The 22,367-nt window shown below is 34.7% G+C and overlaps 1 protein-coding gene across 7 annotated transcripts in view; it reads left to right on the top strand.

Annotated features, from left to right (window-relative positions):
• The first annotated feature begins 5,077 nt into the window (after positions 1 to 5,077).
• Positions 5,078 to 22,367, top strand: part of LOC117426568 (cysteine/serine-rich nuclear protein 3-like) — a 45,450-nt gene continuing 28,160 nt past the window's right edge. For 2 of the 7 annotated variants that reach the window (XM_059033718.1, XM_034044265.3), the window contains exons 1-4: positions 5,078 to 5,414; positions 7,303 to 7,400; positions 8,452 to 8,539; positions 9,758 to 9,827. The gene's annotated coding sequence lies outside the window, so the exon portion shown is untranslated. The remainder of the gene's footprint in view (positions 5,415 to 7,302; positions 7,401 to 8,451; positions 8,540 to 9,757; positions 9,828 to 22,367) is intronic. The other 5 variants (XM_059033717.1, XM_034044264.3, XM_059033720.1 and 2 more) reach the window with 3 other exon arrangements.

Here is a 22,367-nt window from a genome sequence, read left to right on the forward strand (position 1 = left end):
AAGAAACAATATTGCAGGTAACAGTGAAACCAATTTAATTCTCATAAATGACAGCAAGATATATACTGTCTTGCTCTGTTGGTAATAAAGTAGAGCAAAGCCGTTTTGAGTGTGAGACATCACAATATGACACGGCGTCCTGCATTCTTCCTACAATAAACATGTCATTCTTTGTGAAGAGATTTATATAATACATGATGGTGTAAAATCTCTCATTTCAGACATTTAGGAGACACTTCAAATATGTTTTTCAACAAAGGGAACCCTTATATTTTCTATAGTACAATTTATTTGTATTTAATTTCTTACCTATTTCATATCCTATTACAGTGTGCACTCACTAGAATGTTCTATTGTTGTTTCCTCTTAGATGATTATTTTCCAGGTTTAATATCAGCCACTGAGAATGTCTGAAGTGTGGTGGTTTGAAAAATTACCACTAGGGATGTGCAGCTGTAATTTCAGTCCGCTGTGAAACTGAACATTTTATAGAGAGATTCTACATTAACATTCCACCGTTGCAGATGGGGCAGAAATGGCACTTGAACACCCCCATATTGTACAATATTAATGATTTAAATCACCATTTGCGCGCTGCTCTCTGTGCCTTAGAGTGCCAACAGCTGTTTTCAGTTGATAGCATATTAAATGACTTCCGACACCATCACTGCTCAACTCATGTTTATGTGGTATCTTAATTGATTAGTACCATCAGAAGTTCTTGACATACCAAGGTAGTAGTGCTTGTGAAATAGAGCTTTAATTGTTAACACTTAAATGTGTTGCTTATAATTTCCCATTCCTTTAAAAGCTTCCAGATACATACATTATTTATTATGCTTGGTTCTGTGCCCAGTTCTGAAATTATATGTAAGAACAGATGACGACTGTAGATTTTGTGCCACTTTTGACTGCTGGAAAAAGTGACTTTGTAGACTTTTCTTATTACACACAGATGTGTTCCATATTGGCAAGATTCAGTAAAGTGTTTTGCTTGCAGCAGAAGGTTTGGGAAGGTCTGTTTAATTTGCTTTTGAAAAAAGACAGAATTGTTTGGTAGCCTTATAAAATGATTTTTTTTTTTTAATTAGGCAGACACATTAGATGTGTGCACAATCAATCAATCAATGCTTTCCATCCCCAAATCTTCATTGTTTCGGAAAATGACAAATAAATGTGTTAAAATACTGTGTTCTACTGAACTGTACCATATATAAGCCTTTTGTATTCTGAAAGTTTCGAACATATAGTTGGATGGATTTAATCACACACATCATAGAAAGATGTCAGTATTTAACACAGAACAAATACTTACAGCATCAATCTAACTTTTTAATTGACATCATTATTTTATCAAAATCTATCCCAGCCAAAGGTGCAAATCACAGTGCTATAATCTTTTCATCACAAGTGGTTGATTTTAAGATCACTAAACCCCAACAACAGACAGCGTTTGCTGCACATAGTCATTTGCAATTTTTTAGCAGTTACATTAATCAATTGCATGCTAAGTTTGACTGTAGAAAAACTTCTTGGAATAAGGGCCTCTATACAGAATCTATTGTTCCAGAAGATTTAAATCTTTACTCTAATATGGTATAAAGACTCCCTCTACTGGGTAACCCAAGTTCTTCTTCATGAAAATATTTTGTTGTTGCTAATTTCAGTCGCAGATGAGGGAAGATGCCACTAATGCACACTGCAATCCTGACCTGAACTTCACCCCTTTCCAGTTAACCCTTGATCTGTACAGAGACCCCCTGAACCAAACTTTTGGCTTTGTAATGTGAACTAATGTCTGTTGAGGGCTATGTTGAAATCACCAAACTAGTTTCACTTCTGGTTGTCTTTGCTACCAGTAAACTTTTTTTTTGTTTAGCTTTGGTTTTCACTATTAGTTTGAGCTCATAAGTTTCAGTATTTATCTTATGTCAAGCAAGGTGCTTCCTTAGGCGGTGAACTCCACTTTAATCTTTCCACTTGAAAAAGCTTTTCATTATTATTTAAAAAAAAATACTTGTTCCTGTAAACACCTCAAATACCACATTCAGGATACTTTAAAAGGCGTCTTTCCAGAAAAAAAAGGATAATGATCACTTAGATGTCATACATGGTAGTATGCATTAATCCTCATTATATCTTGGCCACTGTCTTTCAGGATGCCGCCATCATTTTGATACAGCCCTTCTGCCATCTTGGTTACTATAAACGGTTCATTAGATTTTAGATCTGTGCTGGCAGCATGCAAATTCACATTTTTAATTGAAACATCTGAATGACTGTTAACACACTGCTATCTAATATTGTAGCTAATATAATGACTCCATAAACCTTCCTTGTTTTGTACTTCTATTAGCTACAGAAGTTTTAAGTGTTCAGTTTTGAAAGAGACACATGTCATTGCAAACATGTAATGTATACTTCATTTTAAACATGATAGCTGTTACTGCTGTACTTTAGGCTATAGAACATTGCTATGCCTTATTCTCAGGATATCTGTCACACTTCTTGGGTCACTTCACCTGATTAGTGTCTTCTGAGTCAAAGCATGTTACTGGCTGAAAGCATGCCAGTCAATAGGGGAAGCAGCTAGTTGGTTAATGACAGGAAAGAAGCAATTGAAGGGGTGGGGATCAATTCAGCCCCAAGATGAAGAGCAAGTGCAACACTAACTGAAAGCATGGCTTACAAACAGATATTTATTTAACTAGCTAATACCAAATATCTCATTTTAAAAATATGTTTATTATTATTATTATTATTATTATTTGTTTATTTAGCAGACACCTTTACCCAAGGCGACTTACAGAGACTAGGATGTGTGAACTATGCATCAGCTGCAGAGTCACTTACAATTACGTCTCACCCGAAAGACGGAGCACAAGGAGGTTAAGTGACTTGCTCAGGGTCACACCATGAGTCAGTGGCTGAGGTGGGATTTGAACCGGGGATCTCCTGGTTACAAGGCCCATTTCTTTAATCACTGGACCACACAGCCTTAATTCCAACAATTAAAATGTATGGAATCATTTTGTTAGCTCCAATCACTATAAATGGGCAGCAGTGTGGAGTAGTGGTTAGGGCTCTGGACTCTTGACAGGAAGGCCATGGGTTCAGTCCCAGGTGGGGGACATTGCTGTTGTACCCTTGAGCAAGGTACTTTAACTTGATTGCTCCAGTAAAAACCCAACTGTATAAATGGGTAATTGTAAGTAAAAAAATCTGATATCTGTATATTGTGAAATAATGTGATATCTTGTAAAGATTGTAAGTCACCCTGGATAAAAGCATCTACTAATAAATAAATAATAATAACACAAAGCACTTGGAACTTGGTTTCAAGAGACTTGGTTTCAGGCCACTGCACGGCACACCAGAGGAGACTTGGCGTTTGATACAGCAAAGTGGCCTCAAACTAGGTCTCGTATCCTGGAACCAGGTTTCAAGCCACTGTTCCTGGAAACATGGCTTTGTGTTCCCTCAGCTTATTATTCTTAAGTGTATTCTTAATGTATGTGTTTTTTTTGTTTTTTTTGGTCTAATGCTCGGAAATACAAGAGTTCCACACGAAAGAAGTGCAGTGCATATTTTAGTTTTTGTGCTCGTGGAAAGATGCTGGACCCTGAGGTCCTCTATTCAGGTTCGACACAGTTGTAATAACCAAAGCTTTAAAAATAATCCTGTACTTCTCATGAGCATCACACTATTCTCATATGCCCCTGTTGCTTTGCTTTTTCACCTCAGGCTTTGTTTTCATTTTCATTCAGATGAAGCCAATTTTTCCTGCAGCAATGCTACAGAATATATACAAGTGTCCTGTAGGTTCACTTCCTGTGTTACATGTAATATTTTTTTTAAAGCTTTGGTTTCTAACCTACACTTTTAAGATATATTTTGACTACAGGATATAGCAAGACTAAAGTCACTGTGTAAAAAAATGTATAGATTTTAAGAAAATAGTATCTTGGTGTCTGTCCACTAGGTGGCATCTTTGAACACACTATTAAAACAAATACATGTATACATAAATCGTACTTACCGTATATATATATATATATATATATATATATATATATATATATATATATATATATATATATATAGATAGATAGATAGATAGATAGATAGATAGATAGATAGATAGATATAGAATACGATTTCAAGTTGTATAGAAATAAAACGATTCATACAAACATTATAACTTCAGTTTAATTTCCATAAATTCTTTCCAATAGTAAACTTGATTCTGAGCCTTTTAGGTAAAAGTTGCTATAAATTTCTAGTTGTAATACTTCATTTATTCCACGAGAGGGCTCTATGAGAACGCGTAGAATAGGTGCAATGATTTGTGACCGAGGTGTAGCATATCTAAATAAATTTAAGTGGGAGTTCAATGTATGTGCTGTGTTGTACATGTACAGACCTGTACAGGACAATACGAAACATGTGTATATGAAGATCAAAGAGGAGTCAACCCAACACGTGAGAGAAAACGAAGTCTGACTGGACAGCTATCAAAAGATTGACTGTTTCCCGTTCAAGCAGGTTTCTAAAACTGACAGCAAAGTGAGCCGTCCAGAACAATAAACATTACTTTGATATGAACAACATTTAAAAGAATACTTGCTCTCTGCCATGCAGGCACTATGTAGAATTGCAGATCAATGCAAGCTGAAGTGACATTGATTGCTCATTGGGTTTGCCCTGGACATACCATGGGATGCATATTGTGTATTATATTACAACCAGCTGCTTACTGCATACAGATCATTGTTTAAGCTACAGGGTACACTAACATTTGGAGCATGCAGAATATCAACTCATTACAAATACCAAAGCCAATCAGTGTCAGTACCTATACAGTTTTCAGTTAGTAATGTTTTTTCTTTCTTTTTTTTAGGATAAGTGTTTGTATATGGCTCTCTGAGAAACAAGTGCAGAAATGTTTTAATCAATACAAGCTAATATAAATTTACCAGCGTTACACATCTGGAAGTCTATTAATGATTCTGTAGAATTTTTTTTTTGTACATACAAAGATGCAAATTCACACGTCCCGCCTGGTTCTACCTCAGGTTTTTCCTCCATCTGGGAACGATTGGTTGAATGAAGTCACGTTGTTGCCGTAACTCTGTCAGCCTTATCCTGCACCATTGTTTCCAATAGCAGCCGGAAGAACTACAAGCGCAAGTGTGTCGCTGTATCTGCAGGTTTGCAGTCCTGCCCCCTATCTGGACGCAGCGTACTCAGGCAAAACCTGAGGTAACTGTATTGAAATTAAAATAAATAAAACACATACGAAAAGAAAAATCTTAGAAAAAGCTGTAATAAATCAATAAAGCGTGAAGAAACCAGATTTTGAAGAAGTTACAGTGCCACATTTTGTTGCGGTGATTTGCTTAATACTTTAAATGGTAAGTGTTTTTTTTTCTATCCTTTGTTAAACGGTCTGTTAAATGTTTTTTTTTTTTTTTTGTATTTATTATTTTATATTGTTCACAGCATTGTGCGAGCGTATAGAGATTACATTTATTTTCCCTACTGCAGTGTTTTTAAAAGCTACTGCTAGAGATACATTACAAAATAGATCTTTGTGTGTTATAAAATACAAATGTATAGATTTATAAATAAATTTAAATGTAACCTGGTTACATTTTGGTTAATAAAATATAATTGCAGCGTGCGTTTCTGTATTGCATTAGTTAAAGCAAAGCGTTTTTTTGGTCTAATCCTGTAGTACTCCTTTGTTATACTAACCCCAATTCATAATGCCGTGCATGTGCCTGACGGTAGCTTTTTGTATTTAAGTGTTTCAGAGATGCTTACATGTTTGTACACTGAATTTAACTGTAAATGCCTTTTGTAATATTTGGTCATTTCGAATACATTTGAGATAAGGGGAAGAGGTTCCTTGGGCATCACCTTTCAAGAAATTACCGAATCGTACTCCTTAGTCTTGTCTATATGATCTTTATGGATTGATTTTAGATATATTTAACTAGCATGTTGGATTAACAAGCCTCACCTAAAATGGGGGACACTGTGACCCCCTGTGCTGTAATTCCAGAGATGCCTATAGCTAGACTGTATTACGTGCCGAAATGAATAAAACAGCTACCTGCACTTCTCTGTTTGGTATTTTACATGATATGTGAATCCCTATTGTTGCATGATTTCCCAAACAAACGTTGTACCTCCAGTTGTGTTTCACCTGCTGTCATATCAGACGCTTTTGAAAACAAGATTTCTTTAGGTCTGCCCTATAGGTCTGATACAATTATGGTATAGCATAACTGGGGTGTAAATATGTAAGTAACCAAAAAAAACACTCAACATTTTCATGAAAATAACTGCATATCTTTCCAAACTTCATGTAGATGGCAAAGCATGAACTGTAGCAGTACAACAATTAAACTGGTTAAGTCGTTGTAGTGAAGGTTCACATCAAATTGACAGACTCCTAGAAACACTCTTATTTTTTAGTTTTTAGTACCACTGAATGTCCATTGATTAAGTGTTGAAAGTTATGGACGGAGTCTTAGTTCACAGTTACTCCTCTTGCCTGACTGCTGTCTCACACAAATGATCAGTATCCACAGTTTTAATCAGAACTGGCACCTCGTTTTAAACATGCAGCTGGCTGCAAGACTAAGAATTGTTTTCTCCCATCAACAGCGTTTCAGAGAGGCTGCATTTAATAGTGAGAAGTGAGCTGGCCCTGTTTCTGCTCCCCTAGGGAGGCAATTATTAATCTCTTAAATAAGGTGAGCTGGGTGTCTTTAGCTACAGCTCTTACAAAAAGAGTAAATATAACTGCTGATGAAAGGGTACTCTCTCTCTCGTTCTCTCTTTCTCTCTCTCTATAGATAGATAGATAGATATCTATATATCTATATATCTTATTTGAACAATTTGCATACATAACATGTGTTCAGTTTTATGTGTAGTTAACTTTTTTATATCTGGTATGTATTATTATTTTTGGGGCCTTTTCACATTCATTGAGCGTGTTGTCAGAGTGCATTAAAAACACACAGCAGAAACCCCTCCTTTGCTTTTGTTCTTTGTTTATGTGGCCCATTGGCTGTGCACTTTGGGACCCCAACATTTTTCAATTTTATAACCTGCAGTACTGCTTTAAATGGAAAAATGCGGAGATCAGTTGTGGAATGGAAACAAATCTTTGAAATATATATAAATAAATAGTACAGTGTAGTTTAATAATTACCAAATATAGGTCAAGTATCAAAGTGTTTGTGTGTCCGGTAAACAGGCCAATTTCGTATTCCCACTATTTTGTAGGAAGCGAGGTGATTGCCAGCAATGTGCTCTGACAGCTTATCGATTTGTGTGTGCATTTCCCCTGCAGCTGGGTAAAGTGGAAGCATCTGATGTGTACAGTAAGTCACACCCATTTTAGTAAGGTCTTGAGAAGCACTTTCAATTCTAATGATATAGACTGCATTCTGTAGATATTTAGGGAATCATAACATGGGCCACGATGGGAACCAAGTTACACACTAGTTCTGGTTTCTAATTGGTTGGGTTATATTTGGTTAAAATGTATTAAACTTTACAGTATGGAATCATACTTTTTTTTAGGCTTGGGTTTAGATCGTAAACTGAAATGATCAAGCACCTAATATTTAAAAAAATATATTCTATAGAACTGTAACGTGGGCCTGACGTTGGTATCTATCGCATGTATGATGTGTTAACAGAATGTATGACACAGACAAGGTTTCCAAACAAGATGCTCTGTCTGTATTAACTGACTGACAGTAAGACAGTCAGGTCAGTCTGTCCCATTATCCATATATCATAGTGTCAATCTCAAAACATCATTGAAAAACCGTTTTCCTGAATTAGTGTGTTGGCTTTACAGTTTGTGCAGTCTCCTATAGAATTCCGATCCTGGTTGGCTTCAAAGGCAGGCGTTTGCATACTCCATCTTTGGTATCCACAAGTGATGGCAACAATTTTGGAAGCAGTGAGACAGATTTTCAGTTTCTTTTTATCAGTTGGTAAGAAATAGAAAGCTGTTCTGTGGTTTAAAGATTCCCTATAGCTGCAGTTCCCTGGATTGCTGTTATCACCAGCTTTCCCAGGACCGACTTCCTCTTGGCTTTACCTTTGTCTCTCCTCACTATCAAACTGAAGCATTTTATTTTCGTGACACCCACATACTGACTGCAAGACTGCCAATTCGGTGACCCTGGAAGGCTAAGCATGCTGGGTTAAAATTATTTTAAGCTTTTTGGTTTTCAAGATAATAGGAATTAAGCAAGGCAATTTATTACATCTGCAGAATATTAAGTTATTATAAATGTGGGGTTGGCTGCAGCATGTTTGAATATTGTTTGAAAATGCAGATGAATATTTGAATACTATTTATTTTCAATAAGTTTATTAAAATTAGTAATTAAAGTACAATGTGTTTTATTTATTTAGGATGTGACTGTCCTTTGTGATCAGAGATATTTACAGTATTGGGAATAATGGCAAGCCAGTAGTGACCAAGATGTCCATTACTGGTAATGTAAGTAGCCTATTCTGCAGAGAATATAATGAATTGGATTGATTTGTGCATGACTCTGAAGAACAGGAAGTAGTTTGCCTGTCATCAGTTGCTGATCAGACATTCACAGATTATACTGCTGGCAGAAAGAACCTTATACGTCAGTGTTCTTGCTTATAAGAAGTAAGAAAACTACTTTTCTTTAAAACTATATGGATTATTATAGCATTAAAAGCCCAGTACTGATTAGGGCTGCTACGTTTACATCGAAAATCGATTTTTCAATTCCTCATTATATACATTGATATAAATACTGGATAATCAATTCAATAATTACATATTTGTAACACGCATAGTTAATAACATTTAAGTTTAACAAACTGCACCGAACGCCCTGCCTTGCTATTTACAGTATTTCTGACAGACAAGCAGTGGGTGTGCTCTTCTTTTCCTGCTCGTGTTAACTAGCATCTGATTTGCTGGTCCCATCCTACCAGCGAATCAGTTTTGAAAATGCTTTGTAAGTACACCCCTCTGTGTATTCGATGTAAACCAACAAAAAAGCGCGCCACCTTGAATCCAGAGCAGGACGATAAGTTTGTATCTCTGGCAAACAGCCTGTAAATAAATTGTGCACATTGAAGAAAACTGACTGTATATAGTTTCTGCTGCTTTGGAGTTTCAAAATGAACTGTTATATAATTAATATTTAACAATATTCAATAACGTTAAAAAAAATGATCAGTGACGTTATGCAATTTTGGAGTAACGATCAGCTTGACGTATAACGGCTAATGAAGGTTAGGTGGTACAGTATTAACAAGATGCAATGCGTGATGCTGCAGCTGTCTGAATAAAAAAGACGATTTTCATAAACTAGTGTCTAGTTTATATAGATTACATTCCAAAGTACTGTAATCTGTTTGGAATAAATATTTTCCTGTAGTATGTTGCAAATATTGTGTTTTTTTAAAATTAAATAATTACCCCTTGCATTCACAAGCTTTTACTTAACTGCAATGCAGATAATCTTACCGGGGACAGAGGAATGGAGCAAAAATGTACGTGAGCGATACAATCATCGATATTTATTCAAACGATTCGATTTTGTGTGCCCAATTAATCAGTGGTCATTTTCGTCAGGAACAACTGTCCACGCTGTTTTCATTTTATACAGTAGTTGAACTACTTAAAGAAAAGCACAATTTAAAATGTTCATAATAAATATCTTTCTTGCAGGAAAGCCAGTTCTTTGGGTGTCTGCTCTATTACTAATGAACCTCCGTTAATTGAATTTGATCTGTCCAAGGTAGGTTATTGTTTTTCCCTGTATATACTTTAGAGGGTTGAGATGTATTAAATACATTAATTCACTGGCATGAAAGCGGAACTGAAGTGTTACACAAAGGCCCTTAAAATGATTGTATCATTAAAGCTTGGTCTACCTTAATCAGCTGTGCACAATGTACATTACAACACCACTATTTACAGCATGCAGTACAAGCTGTTCTAGACGACCTGGCACATTAGTATATTAGAACCACCTGATCTTACCATGACAACAGCAGTCACATTTTGAAAATTCTATTGTCTTTCAACACAACCTTGGTCAGTGCTGACCAATTTCCCGATCAGTTATGCATATGACCTGAATCTGAGAACCAAAATGAAAACAAACCGGTTTCCACCTATGAGGTGAGGACCCAGAAAGGTTTGGTTTGATAGAAGTTAAAAATTACCAAATATAATTTCAAAACTGTTTTATAGGATTTTAATTTTTGACTAAAAAATGGTTGTACATGTTCATTCAGTTTGGGTTCCTGAACAAAAAAAATCCAACAAGGCAATCTCTTATTAATGTTTTAAGTGCATGATACATATTTAAATGCTATATAATAAACATACAGCAGTGTGGAGTAGTGGTTAGGGCTCTGGACTCTGGACCGGAGGGTCGTGGGTTCAATCCCAGGTGGGGGACACTGCTGCTGTACCCTTGAGCAAGTTACTTTACCTAGATTGCTCCAGTAAAAACCCAACTGTATAAATGGGTAATTGTATGTAAAAAATATGTATGTAATAAAAAATAAAAAATCTGTGAAAATAATGTATAATGTGATATCTTGTAACAATTGTAAGTGGCCATGGATAAGGGCGTCTGCTAATAAATAAATAATAATAATAAAACTACTACTGCAACTCCACCATTGCAACTATAGACAAAGTACTGGGTTTTACTTTCCTCTGCACTGTTGCCAGGGAAACCCTTCTTTTTCCCAAAGCAAAGAAAGCCTTGTGGCCTGTGATTCATTGTCACATTTTGGAAGCTTTTGATAAAGCAAGGTAGGCACTATATCATATTACCATTGTTAAATATAGAAACTGCAGTGAAAAGCCTTGGTTACTCAGCATAGCATCTGCTTTTGTTGTACCTGACCGTCTCCCCTTGTCATGAGGTGGTAGACTCATTTGTTCTCCTCCACCACTCATCAGTGAACCGAGCACTGAGAATTTGACAAACTGACACAACTAAGAGCTGTGTTTTCCAATGTGGTGCATTCCACTACCTTCCCAAAATAAGTTGGTACATTATGCATATGAGAGAGAGAGAGAGAGAGAGAGAGAGAGAGAGAGAGAGCGCGAGCAGGGAGAGAGAGAGAGAGAGAGAGAGAGAGAGCAGGGAGGGGGGTTAATATCCTCCCTGCATAAAACATGTGCAAATGCACATGGGTTTGATGTAATTGTTTTGTATTATTGTTTAATTATATTTGTTAATTGTTTTATTATTTAATTATCCCCTGCACCTGGTGATCATTGTAAATCAGAGCCAGGTGCAGTGTATTTAAAGCGAGCGAGTGTATTTTCTGTGCTGCTGTATGGTGTGTGTGCAACAGCGTAGAAAAAGAAAAGAAAAGAATAGGTAGTGTAAACCTTGTGATTTTGGTTTGTTTGAATGTTTTGTGTCACAGGTAAACAGCTTAGCTGTCCTGTTTTATAGGTAGGTCCAGTGTTGTGTTTAATTAGTGCTCAAGAAAGAGCTGAGTGTTTGTTTTGTTTATTTTGGTATTTTGTGATAATTAAAAAAATAGCGCAACAGCGCTTTTAAAAATCAAGTTTTGTGTGCGGCTGGGTCATTTAAAGTGCTGAAAAAGAACCCAAAGGACTAAAACCCTTCATTATTTATATATATATATATATATATATATATATATATATATATATATATATATATATATATATATATATAAATATATATATATATATATATATATATATATATAAATTAGGGGTTTTAATCTTGTCATTTTCTTTTAATCAATTAATCACCACATGTGGATGATTAATTGATTACATTTGCTATAATATGCAATTGTAGTGAAAGACAACTAAAAACACTTGGTATTAATGCAATTTTTTGCAAGCATTGATTAATGATACCTGACGTTTTGCAGACAACTTTAACAATTTGACAATAAATGAAAATGTTTACTTGCATGTAATCTAAAGTTAAACAAAGCAAGTCTGTTAATATACCGTAAAACTTCAATTAAATGCCTCTGGCATTTATTTACAGTATTTAAGACCCGGAGCATATTGGAGACCGGTGATTATTTGAGACTAGTGTTTATATTAGATCACTAGAATCACATGCTTCATCTGATCATTGAGAAGCCGCTAACACACAACCTTGTACCAACATCGTAACTCAATTTAAACATTCCAGCGACTTTGTTGAAAGGTTTTGTGTGAGTGGGAACTAAGTAACAGTTTTGTTTGATAACAAAATAACATTGTATTGTACCCCCTCAAGTATAAAGCGAAAGTATTATTACAGTCTTTTCATATGCCCTGGTTAACAAGGATACGGTATGTAAAACGTTGGAAAATGAACAAGCAGAAGTACGAATTTGTATTTAAAAACTGAATTAGGTCTACCATTGTTAATAATAATAATAATAATAATAATAATAATAATACAAACTTCTACAATGTTTTTAAAAATGAACAATGTATCATTATCAAATAATTTGTTTAATCTCAAACTATATATATAGTTTGAGAAACTGCAGAGTACATAGTGCTGTTTTTATATGTTTTCTTGTTTGGGTGTTTGTTTCTATGAAAGATTGTGACTCTTCTTAAATCCTTGTTTGATTGAACTAAAAAATTGTATGTAGTGAGGGAACAAAAATGACTCTTAGATATTTTTGTTACCAAAGCTTTCTCCCAAAAAAACACCCCCAAAAATGCAGCCACTATCTGTAATAAATGATATCATTTAAACATTGCAAAGGGTATGGTACATTTAGCTTAGGATAAAGTAAAGCACATTGTTTTTATGTCTTTCCTTTAAGTCATGGCTATAGCATGAGCAAGGAAAAAACAGACTACCCCTTTTAATGCCTTATCTCTAAGTGTTGTCTTTTTTTGTGCATGCATATAAGGTGAGGTTTAATAATTTCAATCACATTAGCTCTTATGGTGGTTACTGGTTGGTCCCTTTCTGACATGGTGTGTTGTCATGGCTGCCACTAGGAATTTTCAATCTGTCTCAAACAGATTACGTGATAACTCAAAAGAAAGCGGCCTCTGTTTTTAATAAGCAATTGAGAAGCCATGTAGAGGACATGGTTTAAATGAACAGGCAGATAGTTTACCATTTTCTTATATTCCTTAACTTTCTTAAAATATATATATCTATATATATATATAAAAAAAGATGGTCAGTTTCTAGTTATTTATCTGGAATTCCTACCTTTGCAAATAAGGTGATTTTATTATTTTGTACCTGTGTACAGATGCAACCAAGCTTTGTGCTGGAGAACTCATTTGCAACAATTGCTCTGATAAAAGGGACATTGGTCAAACTGCTGTTAAAGCTACACTATATTAGGTATACAAAGGCACATCTTGAAATTTCGCCCGTTTAACAATTTCATATTTTGTAGTCCTAAAAATGAAGCAACATTATGAAGGAATGCCATAGTGATTTAAAAAATATATATATATTTGGGTTAAAACAAACCATTATTTAAGTCTTATTTTCTGTCTTGAATTGCAGTGTTAAATATGGTAGAGTGCAGGCTGGGTTGAAGTGTATTGGTATGCTATTACTGAAAGGGGAGACCTGCGTTAATCTTGTATTTAGTCTGGTTGTTAACGCACTCAACAATGACAGTGTTATGGTGTGATTGCTGTCTTCCCTATTTGGATGATTGGGTTGTTCATGGGACAAGCCAATCACTGATTTAATATTCTTACAATGTATAGTGCAAGGTGGTATTGTGCCCTCAAAAGGACTATCTTTCTTCCTAGTAGTCCTGTTAAAAATACACATTTATTTAACAGAATATATAATAAAAATTAAAAAAATCCAAAACTAGGTACAGTTGTATTCAGAGGTAAACTTTATTTTGACTGCATTTTGTAGTATTTGATTGTGTTTCGAATGGTGTGGCTACATGGCACTTATGTTGGCCTACAGCAATTTAACCAATAATTATAATGCTTTCTAGCACTAGCTTCTACTGTGCGGTGTGTGTATAGTACTGTATGTTAATCCAAGGCATTTGTTGCACACCACTTGATTACTAAATATATTGGTATCCTTAATAAGCAAGACACCCAACACATTCTAGTGTACCCCATATTTTATCCATTTGCTGCAAATGCAGAACCACTAAGGGCCAGTACTGTGGGGGCTGTTGTACCAGTAAATTGTAATCGTTTATTTTATCAGAAAAGATTTTGGAGGACCGTTTGAATACTGCTTTGTGTAATTCTTGTTATTTGATGCAGATTGCCATAGTGAGGAAATGTGTTTCACTGAAAGCAAAATCTTGTGGTATTGGAATAAGACTTGCTAGAACCCTGCTATATAATTAGAGTTGTGGTTTTTTCAGATATAGGATGAGAAAAAAGGCTTGAATTTCAGGTTTAAAAAAAAAAAAAAAATCTTAGTTGTGTGTTTCCTCCTTAGAATAATTTCACAACAGATGTTTCCCATCATACCACTGCAGTGTCCTGGCTTGCTTTCTATGGCTTTCGTTGCTGTGGCAACCACAGTTGTAATGTGTGTCTGTGCAAATGTGTGTGTGTGACTGCTATAACAAGATACAGTTCGTTATGTGTAATGTTTTAGGATTTTTGAAGACCTTTTGTATGAATTACTTTTCTTGTTAAACCCAAGCAAACAAAGAAAATACCCATTACCTTAGTGTGTTGATGGAGGGAGGGAAGGAAGGGGGTTTAGGGAAACAATTAGCCATGCAATTCTGTGAACCTTCAAAATGAAATGTACTGCCTTCCTGTAGGCATTTGTTAGCTAAATTAAATTAAACTTAATTCAATTCAGTTATTCAAAGTTATATCCATTCTTTCCCAGAAAGTCATTTGTAATCTGCATATTCTGGCATTTAAACATAGAAAGGTTAAATATCTGAAATGTGACTACTAAGATGCTTTTCCTGCTTTTCTATTTTCATTTGTATGATTATAGAAATCATTTTACTACTAAATTAACAATAAATTGCATGTTATGCTTGGATCACTTTAAAGATGCTTCAGTATAGACTTGAATTAAGAAATGTTAATATATAGAGAAGTTCAGGGAAACGGAAACAAACAGAATTTGATCCCTTAAGATTTGTGATTTTTAATTATGAGCGAGAGATCCATATGTATCTTGTAACAAAAATCTAAGGAAACTTCAGATAATGTTAGTGGTGTGAATTCTTGTATGAATGTTCTTGAAAGTTTATAATAGCTTTAATATGTAGTTGGTCAATTCTAGACTGAGAATGTACTGTAAGCTAAGAGGCCAGTAGCGAGCAAGTATTTCGCTTTGGGGAAATTTGAGCCTGAGAGCTCAGTCTCAGTTTTAACTCGAGGAGCACAGTATGTTGAATGATGTTAGAGATCACAAAAGATGGCTGCTTTTTTTTTCTTTTTGGTGCAGAGCTTTAAAACAGCAAAAGTGTTGCAATGTTTTTATATATATATATATATATATATATATATATATATATATATATATATATATATATACCCTGATCACAAGTAAATGTAATGCTAACTGTCCATATTTTGATTTCCTAAAAAAACAAATTAGTTAATTAATGTCAGGGTGATTTTCAGATGCAATCGGGGGCAATATATTATCAACACCCTCTGTCCCTAAGAACACTAATTTGTTTTCAGGATTTGTGATGTGCTGTAAACTGTGTGTTTGTGTTTTTTTTTTTTTTTTAATAGATTTATTGTGTCTCATGATACCACTGCATTTAAATATTTAAATGAATGTTCAATCATCTTTTAATGGCATATGCAGTATTTGCTTGCAGTCTCATTTTAGCCCTCTGATTCCCTCTCATGTGACTGGTTTAATTCTATAAATTCTAAGAAAAATAGCCAGCATTGCAGTCAGTACTGTGTTTGTTTGTTTTACACGTACCATTTTTTTTTTAGTTTTTAATGTCAATGTGTCTGCGCTGAGCTCAAATTTTATTCCCTGTTTTTGAACTGAGATTTTGTTTCTGCTAGCATCCAACAATGGTGGTAGATTTTCTTATACAACTCTGCAATGCCAGACAATTTCTGTTCTTCAAAAGGTAAACCTATTATTCTTACAGTGCTAGCAGAAGTTATGGAAACAACAAATGATTTACCGAACGGCTAGGTGTGGGGATTTTTTTAGCTCATTTTTCCCCACTCAGACCCCTTTCTTACTAAATGCGGAATGACTAGGACAAGCATCTGTTCTCCTATTTTACCCCAAAAACGATTTTCCTGAGTGGTGACAGCCAAGACTGATACAATATTCAATGTAGTGTTGCTCTTGACCAGTCCTTAGTAAGAAATGTATTTTTAAGAGTAAAACTAAGAGAAAATATCACACCCAGCCATTCCACATTAGTAGTACAGCAAGTGGATCATATTTGATGTACTACTGTTCTTGTGGGACAAACTGCCCATAATTAGGCATTTAGCAGACACTTTTATCCAAAGCGACTTACAGAGCTGTATATTATGCATCACAACTGCTGCTGCAAAGTCACTTACAATAGGACCTTGGTTTTACATCTCATCCGAAGGCCAGAGCACAAGGAGGTTAAGTGACATGCTCAGGGTACATACAGTGACTGAGTGGCTGAGCTGGGATTGAACCATGAACCTCCTGGTAACAAGCCCCTAACTAAAACCACCATTCAGGGATACCAAGATACTTAGTGAGCAAGTAGTCTGAACATAAGAAAGTTTACAAACAAGAGGAGGCCATTCGGCCCATCTTGCTCGTTTTGGTTGTTAGTAGCTTATTAATCCCAGAATCTCATCAAGGTAAGATTTGGCAACAAACTCCCCACACCCAGTTTTACTGCTTTTAGAAAAAAGGAGAACATTTGCAGTACCATTATACAGTACTTCTGAGATTAATTGCTCATTAAAATTTTTTGCATATTTTTTTAAAGAGGAGCTGATCATCTACTCAGAGATGGTTTGAGTGAGGAAAAATGGGCAATACAATCCCCACCCCTAGTCGTGCTGTAAATCATTTGTTGTTTCCATAATCTGTGTTGGTATTGTACATATTTACCTGAAAAACTTTTTTAAAAAGCTTTTCTTTGAACAATGAAACTCCTGTTAATTTTGGTTTAATTTAGTTTTCCGACCAACTTAATTTATTAATGAAACCTTTTTATGCTTATCAGTACTTAGCATGTTTTTGTAGACTCAAGTTTAGGAAGAAATGAATGATGAACTATAAATGTATGTTATGTGCAGTTAACTGGTAGTATTGCCTAACATTGTGTGCTGGCTATTACTAAATATGTGAACATTCTTGTTAAAATGGCACCTGAGGATAGTTTATCTTATTCTTGTAGGCCAGTGTTATGGAAAAATATACAGCAGTGACAATTGTATAAACATTTTTAGCCATAAAACAGATTATCTGATAATTACTGTATTGGCGCTTTTTCTAAAGTGTTATTGAACACTTTTGCAGTATTTACAATAAACTAATTATTTGCTGTTGCTGTCTCATGTAATTTATTTAAGATATTAGCGATTTAACTACTGTGTCATTAATGAACTGGCTCATGTATTAAGGGAGTTAATAGTTTAGAGTTTAAATGTTTAGAAGTTTGCCCTGACGTTTAATCATTTTCAAAAATATGCATGCCAAATATATGTTAGCCTTAGTGTTTACAAAACCATGACAGGTTATTTGCTGACAAATTAAAATGACCATAGAACACTTTATAAACTAGATTTTAAATTATTGAAGTTTTATATGATCATTTATTCTCAGTAGAACTAAAACGAAACGTGCTAATATATGTGCAGTATATTTTATATGCACTGCTGTGCAGACAACAGAGGAAATGGTAATACAAGATTTAATTTGGAATGCTCTAAAAGCACATGTTCTGCACAAGAGTTCATTAGTGGGAAGACGTCCTCATGATAGGATACGCAATAAAATCCCTCTTGTCCTCCTCCCAGTCCAATTATCACTAGAATAGGTTTTATAAAGCCTCCAGAAAAAAAGGCAACATGTTTTCTATTGTTTGGGGAAGGGAAAGAGATCAATACTGACCATGTGCTGTTCGTTTGCAGCAGCTTCATCCGTGTGCAGAGTGCTGAGTGGGAGACGGGCTGTGTTCTGCACCGTGGTGTTTTTTTTTTTTTTTTTAATATGTGCTGAGATGTCTGTAGCCTTGGGCAGTACGACGTTCACAGATTATTATTATTTTTTTTTATTTTTATTTTTTTAACAGAATACAAGCTTAATTTACATCAGATCTTTAAATGTATTACATCTGTTTTCTGTTATTTTTTTTCTTTGTGAGGGGGGTGTGCTTCCTCCTGTGCACGATATTTGTGCAAGATCCCGTTACTTACAATGACTTGTGTGACGCATAGGACTTCTTTTAAGTGTTCTCATAATATCTTTATTTGAAAAAAATACATTTTTTATTTTTTTTATTGTTGTAAGAAAGTTATTCCTTTCCAAGATTTCTTAAATGAGAACTCATCCAAAGAAGCTGTTGTACTATCTTTGTAAACTGTGGCCAGTATATTCCAAGTGTTTAATCCAGTCTTATATTGTTTTGAAAGGAGAAATGCTACTGTAAAACCAATCAACATAAGTAGTATAAATCATAGTATAAATAAGTAGTAATGGTGTGTGATCCTCATTTACTGTAGCTGTATTTTTTGTATGCAGTAATGCTTATTCGAGGGTCTGTAAATCACCCCTGGGGAAATGTATTTATTTGTCTCTTATATTAAAGAAATAATGAACCAAATGTTCCTCCTGGTGGAAGAATAAACATACAGCATAGTTCTAAATAACACAAACAAATTGAAATAATAACTGTGCAAGCAAGCAATCATACATATTATAGTTCTTGTCAGGCTTTGTTGCTTAAAATAAGGCATTGACTTAGTTTGGGGGTTTATGTGTAGTGGATATGTTGCCTTCCAGATGATATCCTGTTTGTTCATTGATTTATTTTATTTTTACTGAAACTTTAAATGGAGTCTGGCGTTCTTTTTAGATGCCTTTCTTTTGGATTTGTTATATTTTAGCATTTGTTTTGCGCATTTTGCCTAAAAATTACAAGCCCTTTTCTGGTCCAGTGGTTAAAGAAAATGGCTTGTAACCAGGAGGTCCCGGGTTCAAATCCCACCTCAGGCACTGACTCATTGTGTGACCCTGAGCAAGTCACTTAACCTCCTTGTGCTCCGTCTTTCGGGTGAGACGTAGTTGTAAGTGTACATTTGATTAGATTAGATTAGTCTCCGTAAGTCGCCTTGGATAAAGGCGTCTGCTAAATAAACAAATAATAATTTAGGTCTTGGAGAGACTACTGCTACAGCTCATTTCCATACAATGTAATGAATACAAAATTACATTTATACTGCAACAGAACATCTGTTTTCCACCAGAACAAACATTTTTTTCTATTTTAATACATTTGCTATGAAGGGGGCAATTTGCATACAATTCGCCCATCAGGGAAAACTTAGAATAGGCATTTGTCTATGCTGGCAGTAGTTTGCATAACTGTTGGAAGTGTACATTTGATTAGATTCAAACCATGTAAATTGAATTAAAATATGGCCAATAGTTTTCTTTTAAAAAGGTAACTACTTTTACTGTAATTCGAGAATAGCTTGTATATACCTTTTTAGTTTTGGTTACATTTTTAGGTACAGTAACAATGACACATAGACATAAAAAAATGACAGAAGTCTAACCCAATGCTTTGTTTTGAACATGTATTGTGTGCTGTACAATCACAGTTATGTTGAAACCATTTACAACATACAGCCATTTCCATGTTTCATATCAGATTTCCTGCCTTTATTCTGTTGCCCACAAAATCTGATTAGGCTACTCAAAATCTCTAACCTTGTAATTTGAAGAACCGTTATGACAGGAATGAAATCGCTAACCCCTTGCCTTGCCAAGGTTTGTATTTATTTTTGTATGTTTTGTTAGTAGCAGTTTTTTTGTGTTTTTTTTTTTTAGGCATGAATTATGGTGATGAAATACCCCCATCTGTACAATACTGTATCAATCGCTTTAAATTGCACATGTATTTATAACATCAGTCTGTGTATGAAACAATATTGTTTGTACAGTAGTCTCTTGTTAGTGTACATCATAATAACCATAATACTTGGTTGAATTTTTAATGGTTTTTGAAGGAATGATATGGTGTGTGTGTGTTTATGATGGCTTTATATATATATAGGTTTTATAGTGTAAAATAGAACTTGCATACTATAACTAAAACTAAACATTTGCATTTGTTCACAGCTGGTTTTAAAAGTGGAAATTTGTTAGATCTTTTATGAGGAGGTTGTCGTTCTGCAGAGATGCTGGAATATTGGATGTAGAATTGTCACCTCACTGTTTTAATCATAGACTTTTAGAATTTGTTTGGTAATAAATGGCAAACTGCTTGGGTTGTACCCAGAATTAAAGTTCAAAGATGTCAAAAATCTTGACAGAAAGATTGAAATAGTGGTAATGTGTAATCTTCAAAATGGTGCTAAAGCAGTTTGTAATTCAAATTCAATTAATATCTCTACCAACAAGTCAAAGTGATGAGTCATGGTTATAATCCTTGTGCGTCCTATTAAAAAAAAGAAGAAAAAAAAACAACACTCTGATTTTAATTAGCCACTTCTGAATCTGAATAATTAGGCAAATTCCAGTATACAATTATAGTAGACAAAAAATAAATGATATTGGTTAGAAGGAGTAGCTGAATTTATCAGCCATTGTCAATTTACATTTTAATCCCTGGCCACATCTAGTTAATACACATTTTTTTACATTTTTAAATGCCACTTTCATATACTATGTGTTTTTTTTTTTGTTTTTTTTTTTTTTATATGAATTGAACATTTTGTATTTACAATACAATAAACTGGATAAGTTTTTAATATAATTTTGAATATTTTCAGATAGCTGAAGTCTCACTGTACAGATCAGGCAAACCATTGCAATACAGTATAACAAAAAAACTATAACTCTCCAATAGATAACTATAAAGAATGTAGTTAAATCCACTTTTTTGTAGGCTGAGATGAGGGGTAATTTCAGTCCAATCCTTGACCTCTCTTTTTAAAAAAGAAAAAGATGTGAAGTTTAGTGTAAGTTCATGAAAGACACTTGTGGCTAGGTGCAAGGCTAATGCATTATGCCTAGGGCTTCTGATTTTCGGTTTTAACCGATAAAACACCCCCGATACATCGGTGGATAGCCAATAAACACCGGAAAACACCGGAAAAAGCTGTGGAAATGGTTAATCTATTCACGTTGACTTTACCCTTTTCACATTTAAAAAAATAAAATAAAATAAAACCTACTACAAAAATATTAATAAATACATGTCCCTGTGCTACTGGGCAATGTCCCGCCTTCCTGACTTGTATCTATCATTTGATTAGTTCTGAATATTTTAAATCTGCCCCCACTGAGTGACAGCACATTCCTACATTTCTATTGGAGACTCCGCTTGCGAGATTTAAAACGAGATCACAATCAGGATGGAGGCTTGTTAGCGGGAGTTAAAGGTGTATTACAGTTAAGACACGGAGGATTTAAAACAGAATTGTGGCGAAATGTACAAAAATGCCTACACACAAAAACCCCAGAAGAATGTGCCCGTGACCATAGGGATTTCGTTGTGGAAGACAGCAAAGGAAAGAAGGTACAACTTAAGTGTGCAAGTACTGTCGAGTTACTGTACGTATTTTGACACACACAGAAAAAAAAACCAAAAAAAAAACGCTCAAGCATTTTGGAAAGTAACCGAAAACACTAATTTCATAGAGTATATTAAAAACGAAAGCCCCGAAAAAACCCGATTTACATAAAACTCGAAAACAGCTAAAAATAAGCACCGAAAAATACAATTAATAAAACCTTAAAAACAGAAGCCCTAATTATGCCGCTGTAGCACTTAGCCCTGCTGCCAACAAAGAACTTTGTGGTCCAGAATTGCTCAAATGTCCCCTTCAGTCTGTTTGTTCATAAATGAGACCAAGATTTTAGAGAAAGTCATGCACTAACCATTCTTGACCTCTTCCCTTCTGCTTCACATTTTCTTCACATTAAAGTCTAGCATGGTTAAATAATTAAACCTTGTAACTTCAGTGGTAGTCACAGAATCAGGATTATTACAAAATTACGATGCACGAAAAATCAAAATTAGAACTGGAAAATTTGCACTGAATAGTGGTAGGGTGAATTAACTGAATCTGACAGCTGGCCTGAATTCACGTTGCAGACTGACAGTCATTAGACAGTGTCCTTGCTCAAATCCTAACA

This window comes from Acipenser ruthenus, chromosome 11 (assembly GCF_902713425.1).
Source record: "Acipenser ruthenus chromosome 11, fAciRut3.2 maternal haplotype, whole genome shotgun sequence".
Classification (NCBI taxonomy): Eukaryota; Metazoa; Chordata; class Actinopteri; order Acipenseriformes; family Acipenseridae; genus Acipenser; species Acipenser ruthenus.